Source organism: Chrysemys picta, chromosome 6, assembly GCF_011386835.1.
Source record: "Chrysemys picta bellii isolate R12L10 chromosome 6, ASM1138683v2, whole genome shotgun sequence".
Lineage (NCBI taxonomy): Eukaryota > Metazoa > Chordata > Testudines > Emydidae > Chrysemys > Chrysemys picta.
This window is the reverse complement of record NC_088796.1, coordinates 20,671,798-20,684,174: the sequence shown is the minus strand read 5'-3', so window position 1 is coordinate 20,684,174 and position 12,377 is coordinate 20,671,798. Positions and strand designations below refer to the sequence as shown.

Sequence of the window (12,377 nt, the reverse complement as noted above, 5' to 3'; positions counted from 1 at the left end):
CACTGGTATGTTACTTCCTTAACATACTCCACCCCGTCAAAGGACATGTCTACACAGGAAGATTCAGGAAAGTTTAACTGAATTAACTAAAGGTGTGAACTTTAAAGCACATTCATTAAATAAAGTGCATTAAATCTCCTGCTCTCACGCAGAAGTAAAACAGCATTATCGCTTTAGCTTAATCTCCTTTGGGCATAGTTACATGGGGATAAAAAATCGGCAGCTGCCCAGGTCAGCTGACTCGGGCTGACGGCCCACAAGCTCTGGGGCTGAAAAATGGCTGTATAGACGTTTGAGCTTGGGTTGGAGTCCGAGTTTTGGGATCCTTGACTCTCACAGGGGTCCCAGAGCTTGGGCTCCTGTCAAACTCTGAGCCCCGCGAGTCTGAGTCAGCTGACCTGGGACAGCTGCGGCTGTGCTGCAGGGCCTTTATCCCCATGTAGATGGACCCTTTGAAGGCGTTTAAGGCTAAAATGAACTAAGGTTACTTCCGAATGTGTGTCCACACAGGCATTTAATGTGCTTTAACTACTGTACTTTAAATTCATACATTTTAGTTATTTGCCTTAACTTTCCTAAGAGTCTCTGTGTAGACATGCCCGAAGAGAAGTGGGGAACTGCATCATATCTTTATGTGGGAAAATTCCACATGGTGGATAATGTCAAGTGGCCAAGGCATCATCTGTGCTGGGTTTGTATTGGCAGGAGGGAGAGAAGAGTCCCTGATTGAGGCTTAGGTGCTCCAGGAATTGCAGACATCCCATGAAATTCCCACTGTTCCTGTTCAGGAGCCATGCTGCCATTGAAAGCCAACTGCATCGTTTGAGTAGTGCCCCTTCTGAGGAGAGGGTTTAAAAGCTACCGATGAGTTAATGTTGCTCCAAGAAATGAGGATCGCTCAAGTAGCTGATTAGGATGAAGGTTTTTTTTCTTCTCCAAATCCTCCTTTGACCTCACTTCTTCCCCCTTATTATCCACTATTAACTTCCACTCTTTTGTGGCCTATTCCTTTCTTCTGGGCCTTCCGCAGCCTGTATGGAAAAATACCAGACCTTACGAGACTCGCTCACTGTACAATAACTACCGTTAGTTTTGTTTCCTTCATCTATTCTTTTTCCAGGTTCTTCCTGCATTTTTTTGTCTCCATGTTTGTCTGCTTGAGGTTACAAAACTCTTCAGAACAAGGTGGTTGGTATTTTAATCTGTGTAAAAGTCCAGGCAAAGTTGTAATGCTATATAAATATTTAACAACAATAATAGACTTCCCAGGGTTTTGAGGTATTTTATGCTGAATTTATATATAATCTGATGCAGGGGACATAAAAGAAAAAAATCAACATTAGTTGTCTCGTTTTAATATACCATCAGTAGCAACCTCCTTTCAAAATCTCTGCGCTTGACATTCTAAATTTTATAAAAATCAGATTATCTTTATATTTAACTAAAAACTGGAAAAATATAATCCCATTTCCTGGAGGGCAAACTAGCCCCGTGGGCCATATCCGGCCCATCAGGGCTTTCAATCTGACCCACGGGATTACCAGCTCTGTGCGGCCCTGGGGGGTGGGGGTGGGGCAGAGGGCTCCATGAGCTGCCCTTGCCTGCAGACACCGCCCCCCCACAGCTCCCATTGGCAAGGAAGGGGAACCACAGCCAATGGGAGCTTTGGTGATGGTACCCACAGGCGAGGGCAACGCGCGGCGGCCCCACCCGCCCCACCCCCAGGAGCCACTGCCGGACATGCTGGCCACTTCTGGGAGCGGCGCAGGGCCAGAGCAGTCAGGTCAGCAGTAAGGTAAGCAGCGCTGGGCCAGAGCCCGCACCCCAACCTCCTGCCCAGAGCCCCTAACCCTCTGCCTTGAGCCCCCTGCTGCACCCTGCATCCCATTTTGCACCCCAACCCCTTGCCCTGAGCCCCTTCCTGCAAACCGTACCCCCTCCCGCACCCCAACCCCCTCCCCCAGCCCTACATTCATGGCGCTGCATACAATTTCCCCACCCAGATGTGGCCCTCAGGCCAAAAAGTTTGACCACCCCAGGGCTAGGTACATCCAGAGCATACTGTTGCATCCCTCATCATCTTGGCTAATAGTCATTGATGGACCTATCCTCCATGAATTTATGTAGTTCTTTTTTGAACCTTGTTATAGTTTTGGCCTTCACAACATTCGTGGCAATGAGTTCCACATGACTGTGAGTTGTGTAAAGGAACGCCTTTGTTTGTTTTAAACCTGCTTCCTGTTTATTTCATTGGGTTACCCCTGGTTCTTGTGTTATGTGAAGGAGTAAATAATGCATCCTTATTCCCTTTCTTCACACGGTTTGTGATTTTTATAAACCTCTATCCTAACCCCCCTTAGTTATCTCTTTTCCAAGCTGAAAAGTCCCAGTCTTGTTAATCTCGCCTCATCTGGAAGCTGTTCTATACCCTTAATCATTTTTATTGCCCTTTTCTGTACCTTTTCCAATTCTAATATATTGTTTCTGAGATGGGGTGATTAGAACAGCGCACAGTATTCAAGGTGTGGGTGGAGCCTGGATATATGTAGTGGCATTGTGATATTTTCTCTTATACATCTTTCCTTCTTTGTCCAGCTTTCTAATGTTTAAAATCAGGACTCTTGGACTAGCACCGTGGTTCTCAACCAGGGGTACGCAGAGGTTTTCCAGGGGGGTATATCGACTCCTCTACATATTTGCCTAGTTTTACAACAGGCTACATAAAAAGCACTAGTGAAGTCATACAAACTTAAAATTTCATAGACAGTGGGCTTTATACTGCTCTATATACCACACACTGAAATGTAAGTACGATATTTATATTACAATTGATTTGTTTTATAATGACATGGTAAAAATGAGACAGTCAACAATTTTTCAGTAATAGTGTGCTGTGACATTTTGTATTTTTGTCTGATTTTGTAAGCAAGTAGTTTTTAAGTGAGCTGTAACTTGGGGGTACATAAGACAAATCAGACTCCTGAAAGGGGTACAGTCGTCTGGAAAGGTTGAGAGCCCCTGTTCTAGCACAGTCACATTAAATGCTCTTTATGTCAACTGATGGAAGAGATCTTTAGGATTGTTCAGTCATTAAGAGCAAACATGGCCACAAGTGCTGGGATGTAAGCTTGGTAGAAATTTGTTTCCATGCCCTGAAGACAATTGCTTCTCCTTTTAATCTCTGTAGTCCTTACTGTCAGATAAACTCAGTGATGCTAACATGATGAGCTAAACTATTGTGCCGAGCATCTGAATGTATCATTAAACATGAGCTAAGAATCTAATTTATAATTTATGGGGGGGGAGGGAGGTCTGAACACAGCTATTTTGAAATCTGCAGACCAAGACTAAACTATATATAAAAGCACTCAAGAATGTAACAAACTCAGCACTGAGACACAATTTATAATAACATGTTTTTGTTTTTTTACAAGAGACCATAGCCCGGCTCCACATAGGCATTGCAACTAACTTTTAGGCAGCGAGCCACCCATTGGAATCTGAAAACCTTGGGTTAGGCACCTAGGCTCCCTGTACAATGAATGGGGAGAGACACACCTGAAAATGGGATCCACAAATGCCAGCACCCTGAGGGGGGAGCCACCTAAGCTAGCCAACAGCAGATGCCAGTGAAAGGGGTGTGTCCTAAGCCCCCTCCCTCTCAGGGAGTTAGGCACCTACGTCTGGGCTTCAAGGAGATGCCTATCTCTGCTTGCGATTAATAGCCAGGAACCCTCTCCCTGCATCAGGCACCTAAGTTTTTCTTCCAAGAGCAGCAGTGGTGCATGCCAACTCGGCACAAGTGGACTCCCTTATAGCCTTTACCCAGCGGTTAGAACACTCACCCCGGATATTCCATTCCCCCCTAGCCCTTTGACTATGGGACATTCTGATGTGGGTTTCTCTCAATCTCTACTGTTCAAGCTATTTGACTTGGTTTAAATACAGTAGACTCTGCTTATTAGCAACCCCTCAGTTGCTAGCAAAAAGTTGCTATTATCCCAGCAGTTACTAATAAGTAGGGCTGTCAAGTGATTTAAAAAATTAATCACTATTAATCACATGATTTTAAAAAAAAGTGTGTGGTTAATTGTGCTGTTAAACAATAATAGAATACTATTTAAATATTTTTGGATGTTTTCTACATTTTCAAATGTATCTATTTCAATTACAACACAGAATACAAAGTGTAGAGTGCTCACTTTATATTTATTTTTATTACAAATATTTGCACTGTAAAAAAACCAAAAGAAATAGTATTTTTCAATTCACCTAATACAAGTATTGTAGTGCAATCTCTTTATCCTGAAAGTGCAACTTACAAATGTAGAATTATGTACAAAAGATAACTGCATTCAAAAATAAAACACAATGTAAAACTTTAGAGTATACAAGTCCATTCAGTCCTACTTCTTGTTCAGCTAATTGCTCAGACAAACAAGTTGGTTTACAGTTGCAGGAGATAATGCTGCCCGCTTCTTGTTTACAATGTCACTTGAAAGTGAGAACTGGCGTTCGCATGGCACTTTTGTAGCCGGCATTGCAAGGTATTTACGTGCCAGACATGCTAAACATTCGTATACCCCTTCATGCTTCGGCCACCAATCCAGAGGACATGCTTCCATGCTGATGACACTTGTTAAAAAAATAATGCATTAATTAAATTTCTGACTAAACTCCTTGGGGGGAGAATTGTATGTTCCTGCTCTGTTTTACCTGAATTCTACCATATATTTCATGTTATAGCAGTCTTGGATAATGACCTAGCACATGTTGTTCGTTTTAAGAACGCTTTCACTGCAGATTTCACAAAACACAGAGGGTACCAATGTGAGATTTCTAAAAATAGCTATAGCACTCGACCCAAGGTTAAAGAATCTGAAGGCCTTCCAAAATCTGAGAGGGACGAGGTGTGGAGTATGCTTTCAGAAATCTTAAAAGAGAAACTATAGAACCTGAACCACCAAAAAAATAAAATCAACCTTCTGCTGGTGGCATCTGACTCAGATGATGAAAATGAACATGCATTAGTCTGTACTGCTTTGGATCATTATCAAGTAGAACAGTCATCAGCATGGACGTATGTCCTCTGGAATGGTGATTGAAGCATGAAGGGACATATAAATCTTTAGTGCATCTGGCATGTAAATATCTTGCAATGCCAGCTACAACAGTTCCATGTGAATGCCTGTTCTCACTTTCAGATGACATTGTAAACAAGAAGCGGGTAGCATTATCTCCTGCAAATGTAAACAAACTTGTTTGTCTGAGCAATTGGCTAATCAAGAAGTAGGACTGAGTGGACTTGTATTCTCTAAAGTTTTACATTGTTTTGGTTTTGAGTGCAGTTATGTAACAAAAAAAATCTACATTTCTAAGTTGCACTTCAGGATAAAGAGAGTGCACTACAGTACTTGGATGAGGTGAATTGCAAAATACTATTTCTTTTGTTTCTCATTTTTATAGTGCAAATATTTGTAATAAAAATATAAAGTGAGCACTGTACACTGTATTCTGTATTGTAATTGAAATTAATATATATGAAAATGTAGAAAAACATCCAAAAATCTTTAATGTCAATCAATATTCTATAACAGTGTGATTAAAACTGATTACGTGTGATTAATTTTTTAAATCACAGTTAATTTTTTTGCATTAATTGAGTGAGTTAACTGTGATTAATTGACAGCTGTACTAATAAGCCAAAGGCATGTTTGTAGAGGCAGCAACCAGGGACAGAAGCACTGAGACATGCCTTCCCTGGCTGCAGCCCTGCAAACCAGCCTGCATGGAGGGCAGCAGATACTGGGGCTTTTCATGGGGAATGGGTACTGGGCCCACAGAGCTGCATGTTGCTTCTTGCATGCTCCGGGGGTGTCAGGACTCAGCACATCCCAGCGTTTCCTTCCCTGTGAGAAGTCCCCTGGCAGGGTGCAGCTGGAGAGAGGGTTGCCACGTTTGTAATATTTAAAAACTGGACACACTAGCAGGAGTGCCAGAACCTCCTCTTCCTCCTGAGGCCCTGCTCCTTACCCCCAAGGGTCTGCCCCCATCTTGTGCCTCTTCCCACCCCCCGCCTTCCCACCTTTACTCCACACAGTCAGACTATGAGAATACACAGCATTCTCCATGAGGTTTGACCAGATGGGTGGCTCATTCCATCTACCTCAAAGGATTCTCATTGAACCAGCCTCTAGGGATTCCACTAGTGCTCCTTACATCTGCATTGCAGGCCTTTGTGTGGTAGCTCTCTCTGATGTACAAACACTCCTTTATCCACTAGTCCAATAGCTCTCAAACTTTCCAGACTACTGTACCCCTTTCAGTATCCCCAAGTTACATCTCACTTAAAAACTACTTTCTTACAAAATCAGACATAAAAATACAAGTGTCACAGCACACTATTACTGAAAAATTGCTTACATTCTCATTTATACCATACCATATCATGATAAAATAAATCAATTGGAATATAAATATTGTACTTACATTTCAGTGTATAGTATATAGAGCACTAAAAACAAGTCATTGTCTCTATAAATTTTAGTTTGTACTGACTTCAATAGTGCTTTATGTAGCCTGTTGTAAAACTACGCAAATATGTAGAGGAGTTGATGTACCCCCAGAAGACCTCTGCATACATCCCGGGGTACACATACCCCTGGTTGAGAACCACGGTGCTAAAAGACAAGTAAATCTAAAAACAAAAATGAAAGCAAGAAATGCATGTTCAGTGTCTCTAAAAGAAAAGTTGGTAAAGTTCCCTGATTCGTTCTAAGATATCTGATCGCTATAGTTCTCCCAAATAAGGAGAGACAAATAAGTGAATTGTTTTTAGAGCATCTATTAGATAAATAAATAATTTGTTTTGTCTCGAGGTTAGATAAACTAAACAGGGTTTGCGGTACTGATCATGTTCATTTTCTTTTTAAATTAATTTAAAACACCACACTTCAACAAAGAAATGAAGCTGTCAGGGAATTTTCACTCAGCTGCGCAAGTGTGGTGTAGAATTCAGAGACCTTGCTGCAAAATGTAGGTCTAGTTTGGTGCGCGGCCTTATTATTATATATACATTATGGCAATGCCTAGTGGCCCCGGATGAGATCATAGCTTCATTGTGCTAAATGCTGTACATACACATAGTGAGAGCTAGTCATTGCCTGAAAAAAGTTTACACTCTAAATAGACAAGACAGGAAAAGAGTGTAGGTGAAATAGAGTCACAGAAAGCTTACCCTGCAAATCAGTGGTAGAAATAGAATCAGTGTAGCCTGACATCCAGTTCAGTGTCCTATCCACTAAACCATGCCACCTCTGGTTAATATACTGCATGTATATTAACACAATATTATACATGAATACAATGTAAAAGTACAACCAGGCCTGTAATGGTATGCAGAGGTGCTAGAGGTCATAAATCTAGACGTGGGTTTCTGCTACCCAGCAGAGGGACTTTGTTCCTCTCTGTGTGTGAAGGGAATCTCATCATAAATAATGTATCCAATAAACAGTGTGTATTCAACTGTGCAGTGTGCAGCCTCAATGCAAAGCTTCCCTACAGTGCCCTGTCAATGGCAAATTTTATGCGTTGAAAAGAGTATTCTTTCTATCCACTAGAGAAGATTTCAGTCTGCAGAGCACAGAAGTGCCAATCATGGCAAATAACGATTCAGATTTTATTCCCGGAGCATTGAGCTGAAATCAAGATTCATTTTATTTAGGACTACAGGCTGATAGCAGATATGTGGTCCCATTTGCGCCAAGCTAGAGCATTATCTACTAATTAAGCCTCCCAACCTCAGGTAAAGTCTCCCTTGCCACTCCCCACCCCGAATTCCCTGGTTATGTGAATGCACACAGATTATTGCTTTCTGATGATCTCCGATTTTTTGTTCCTCGTTTGCATTCTCAAATATCTCCTCCCCACCCCCCTGCTTTCCTTAAATAAATACAAAGTACTGGGCTGTGATTTCATCATGGCAATGTAAAGAATAGCTTAATGAAAGCGATCATGGTGCAAAGCGTTGCTTAGTGCACTACAGAAAGGTGCTCAGCTGCTATGCTGTGAGGACAGTAAAAGAACCTACATAGACTAGAAAGGGCAAAATTCAGAGAAACACTTTGTCATGTAAATAAATGGAAAATGCACAGGTATTGCTTTTGTACCCAAATTAACCCTTATTCCTCCTTATTAGTGTACATAACAAGGACATGTACTCAGATAACATTTCTAAACAAGAGCTGCCATGAGAGAACCTACTTTTACAACTCAGCCTTCCAACTTTTCCCTTTACGTAAAGGAGAGTAGAACCTCCAATGCCTCTTGGGGAATTAAAGGGGCACAGTCAATTTAAAAATCAGACTTCTTTTTAAGCTGTTGTTACAAGTATCACTTAAGGTTACTATGACTGACAGCAGAATAAGATATTTTTCTGTTTTTTTTTCATGTTGTTTACTATGTATATAGTTCATTTCACTGTTTCCCTTGTCTAATCAGTCACTTCATTCTGTTTGTGTGGATTTTTCACATAGCAGCAGGGAGAGCAAAATGTAGTTGAAAATCCACAAAAATTAGCGAAGGGACTCACAGGCAGGTCTAGTATCGAAAACTACATCTAAGTTATTTATTTTAAAAAGAACAGGAGTACTTGTGGCACCTTAGAGACTAACACATTTATTTGAGCATAAGCTTTCGTGGGCTACAGCCCACTTCTTCGGATGCATAGAATGGAACATATATTGAGGAGATATATACACACACACACATACAGAGAGCATGAACAGGTGGGAGTTGTCTTACCACCTCTGAGAGGCCAATTAACTAAGAGAAAAAAAACTTTTGAAGTGATAATCAAGATAGCCCAGTACAGACAGGTTGATAAGAAGTGTGAGAGTACTGTACTGTGCATCCGAAGAAGTGGGTTGTAGCCCACGAAAGCTTATGCTCAAATAAATGTGTTAGTCTCTAAGGTACCACAAGCACTCCTGTTCTTTTTGTGGATACAGACTAACACGGCTGCTACTCTGAAACCTGTTGTTATTTTAAGTTGACTGTGTCCCTTTAGAGCATCCTTTGTGTGTCCAGAATGAGGCAGCATAGTCTATTTGATAGGGAATTGTACCTGGAGTGAGGTAACTTGGGTTCTGTTCGCAGCTTTGCAGTGTGGTTCATTCATTTGCAGTGTGACATAAGGCAAGTCACTTAGCTTCCCTCAGCCTGGAGACAAGCTGCATTTACCCTGTGGCAATCAAGAAGAATTCAGCTTATTACATCTGTGAATTTACCAATCATACTCAAATTCATTTTTGTGTACATAAGAAAGCTAAGTAAAAGAGAAACCGATTTGGACCTCAGTTACCCTATCAAAACATGAATTATTTCCCAGTGAAATTATTAAAATGACCTAAATACACTATGACCTAGAATCTGCATTCTTGATTCATATTTATATCGCTGAAGTGTGTTAAATAGTTAGCCATGTGAAATGTGACAGAGGACTAACACACACAACATTTTTTTCTCCCAGTTGTCTGTCTACATAGCTGCTGTATTGCATCGCTCTCACATGTAAGACAGGAGGGTGACTGCTGGAGATTTTAAAACCATCTAAAGAATACCTGGTAGGCTTTTGTTAAACATTACAAAGGAACAGCTGTTCCAATAAAAGTAGTAATTATAAAGTAGGCACTCAAAAATAAACAGGAATTAAGAGATTCAGCGAGCATCTCCTCTAGAACAAGGGCCTGATGCGGCAAACCTCGCCTCCAATGAGTAATGTACTAAACTCAATGACAGAATTCATGTGAATACTCCAGTGAGTAAAAGACTGCAGGAGTAAGCCTAGAATGTTTGTGAAAAGAGGAGTTTCCTGGCTCACAAAATAGGGGCCCAATCTGGCAACACTTTCTCACATGAGTAGCCATTATGCAAGAAATCCCTTTGGAGACAATGGGGCTGGTTGCATGAAATAACAATGAAGGACTGGACACTAACTCAACATCAGATTATGCCCCATTATCAGTCACCAACTCTCTCATGATTCTGTTTCAGTCTCATGGCTTTGGTGTTTTCCTTAAGGCCCCAGCTCCTGAAGCCATGTAAATACAAGAGCATATCAGCTTTATTTTTATTTTTTTAAGTACGTGTTTAGCTTTTTTGGCTGCAAAGAAAAGTTTGAAAATGTGACCCAATGTAACCTAAAGCCTCGAAACCACAAGGCGGCTAAAAAGAACCCAGTTTTTAAAAAAAATCTTGTGATTTTTAAGCCACTCCATGCATTTTGAACACTTGGGATTGACAATAACTGTTATATAGAAATATAGCAATATCCGTACCAGAACAGGCCACTAGGCCATCTATTCTAATATTCTGCCTGTAGCAGTGGCATTTAGATTCTACTGAATACTTCAATGAAAGACAACTCTCTGCTCTAACCCATAATGCAGCTAAGCAGTTGCAAAATACTATAATCTTTGGCAGGGATGATTTACAGCTGTAGGGATTATGTCCATTGTTAGGAAGAAGCTTTATGAACTCATCCTGCCAATTTTTTCCTTTGTTAATGAAATCCTAGTTACGTAATTAGTAAATAATGGGAATTAGCTTTTTGAGAATCTGCAACAGGAACAGAATGGAACTATCACATTTCCTAGCATTTACTTGCTAGAGTTTTATTGGCTGCTTTGACTGTTCTAATAACGGATTGAACTTCTTTTGAACAACATGACATTGAGGCATGAGAATATCCCTGGTATGGCAAAATGGGGCAGGGTAGAAGTCTATTTGACGTGCCCTTCATTCCATCAGGTACCTGGGCTATTAAAAAGTTCTGTGTTGTTATGAGAGAACTACAACTAAAGTGACATTGTTGCCAATGAAAGTAGATTCGGGTGCAGAGTTCCAGAAACGAAAGAGCAGTAGGATGAACAAAAGGTGGCGGTCATGATAAGAGAAATATGATTTCCAACTGTTCTTGTATAAACTGTGAAATGCCAAAGACAAGGAACAGTTAGGTAGGTGGTTTGTGGACAAGGGGCATGGCTACTTACTTTGCATTTATAGGAGCCAGGATGAGAGACCTGCTTGTAAACATAACAACCTGGGAACAGCTTTGAAATAGTGACCAAGACCTGGCTGGGTTTACAATGTAGGCTCAGGGAAAGTGTTCCCCCTCTTCCCCCCGTTAGCATTTTGTTAATTCTATAGATCCCTGTCCCAAGGATCCTACAATCTGAAAATAAACAAATATCCCACAAAATATAGAAGTATTCATGCATTACTGAGCAAAATCAACTGGGGGAAAAAAGGAATGGGAAAGTGGCCCTGGGAAGACAAGAATGAGTCAGAGAGAGAGAGATGTGTGGTCTGAGTTGAGCACACAATTGTGAGCTGAGAATTCCCACTTCTAATTCTGAATTCTAGCCCTGGCTCTGACACTGATACAGGCAATCCCCTATTCCTGTCACATACACCCCTCACTCCTGAGTCCCCAGACTTTCTCCCATGCACCTTACCAATTGCAGCCTTTCAGCAATATCTCTTGGGGATGGGCAGTTCATTGCCCAGGGTCTTTGAATGAGTCCTCCGGTTGAGGACTTGGAGGAATATTCTAGCTCTTCTTCATGAACTAGCCCCAAACATCTTAAAGGCTAAATCTCTCTTAAAGAAAGCAATTTAGTCAGAGAAAAAACTATATCTAAAGTCATGAGGCGGACAACTTAGCTACATCAGAGCCAGTGTTTACTTACATTGTATTGCCAACTTCAAGAGGATCAAAAATCATGAGTCGGATCCCGCCCCCAAAATCGTGACATTTTAATAAAATATTATATTGTGTTTTTTAGGTCAGTCTCTTGATTTTTGACCTCCCCTTGCCCATCCCTGGGGCATGTGCATGTGACAATTAGTGTTGCCCACTTTCCCACATGTACTAGATACGGTGATTTTTTTTTGGCCCCTGCTGCAGGAGCTCTCTTACCCCCACATCTGCCTGACTCCTGCCCAGCAATTAATCCTGTCCCCCATCATCACCACCCCAACAGTTCAGCCCCCCTACCCCATCGACCCCCACCGCCCTCTGTTCACCCTCCCAGCACTTACCCATCTGCTCAGAACCCACCATCAATACAACCCTCCCACCTCATGAGCCCTCACTCTCCTCACTTCAGCCTCAGGGCAGCCTCTAGCTTCACCTCTGCTTCTTAGGGTTCATCACCCTCCCCTGGCCTGGGGGAGTGGGGAAGCTGCAGTGGGGTCCTCTCTTCCACTTCCCAGGCTGGCAGGAGAGCAGCTGCTGGGGCGGCTGACAGGATTTCTAAGCAAAATTAAGCCTGACTTTTAGAATGCTCAACTGTCAGATTCCAAATGTACTTTGG

The 12,377-nt window shown here is 41.6% G+C and overlaps 1 long non-coding RNA gene across 2 annotated transcripts in view; it reads right to left on the bottom strand.

Moving 5' to 3' along the window:
• LOC122173752 (uncharacterized) overlaps window positions 1-12,377 on the bottom strand; it is a 24,453-nt gene extending 12,076 nt beyond the window's left edge. For both annotated transcript variants that reach the window (XR_010602112.1, XR_006174498.2), the window contains exons 1-2: window positions 12,166-12,377; window positions 9,125-9,241 (exon numbers count right to left, since the gene is read on the bottom strand). This is a non-coding gene — a long non-coding RNA (uncharacterized LOC122173752). The remainder of the gene's footprint in view (window positions 1-9,124; window positions 9,242-12,165) is intronic.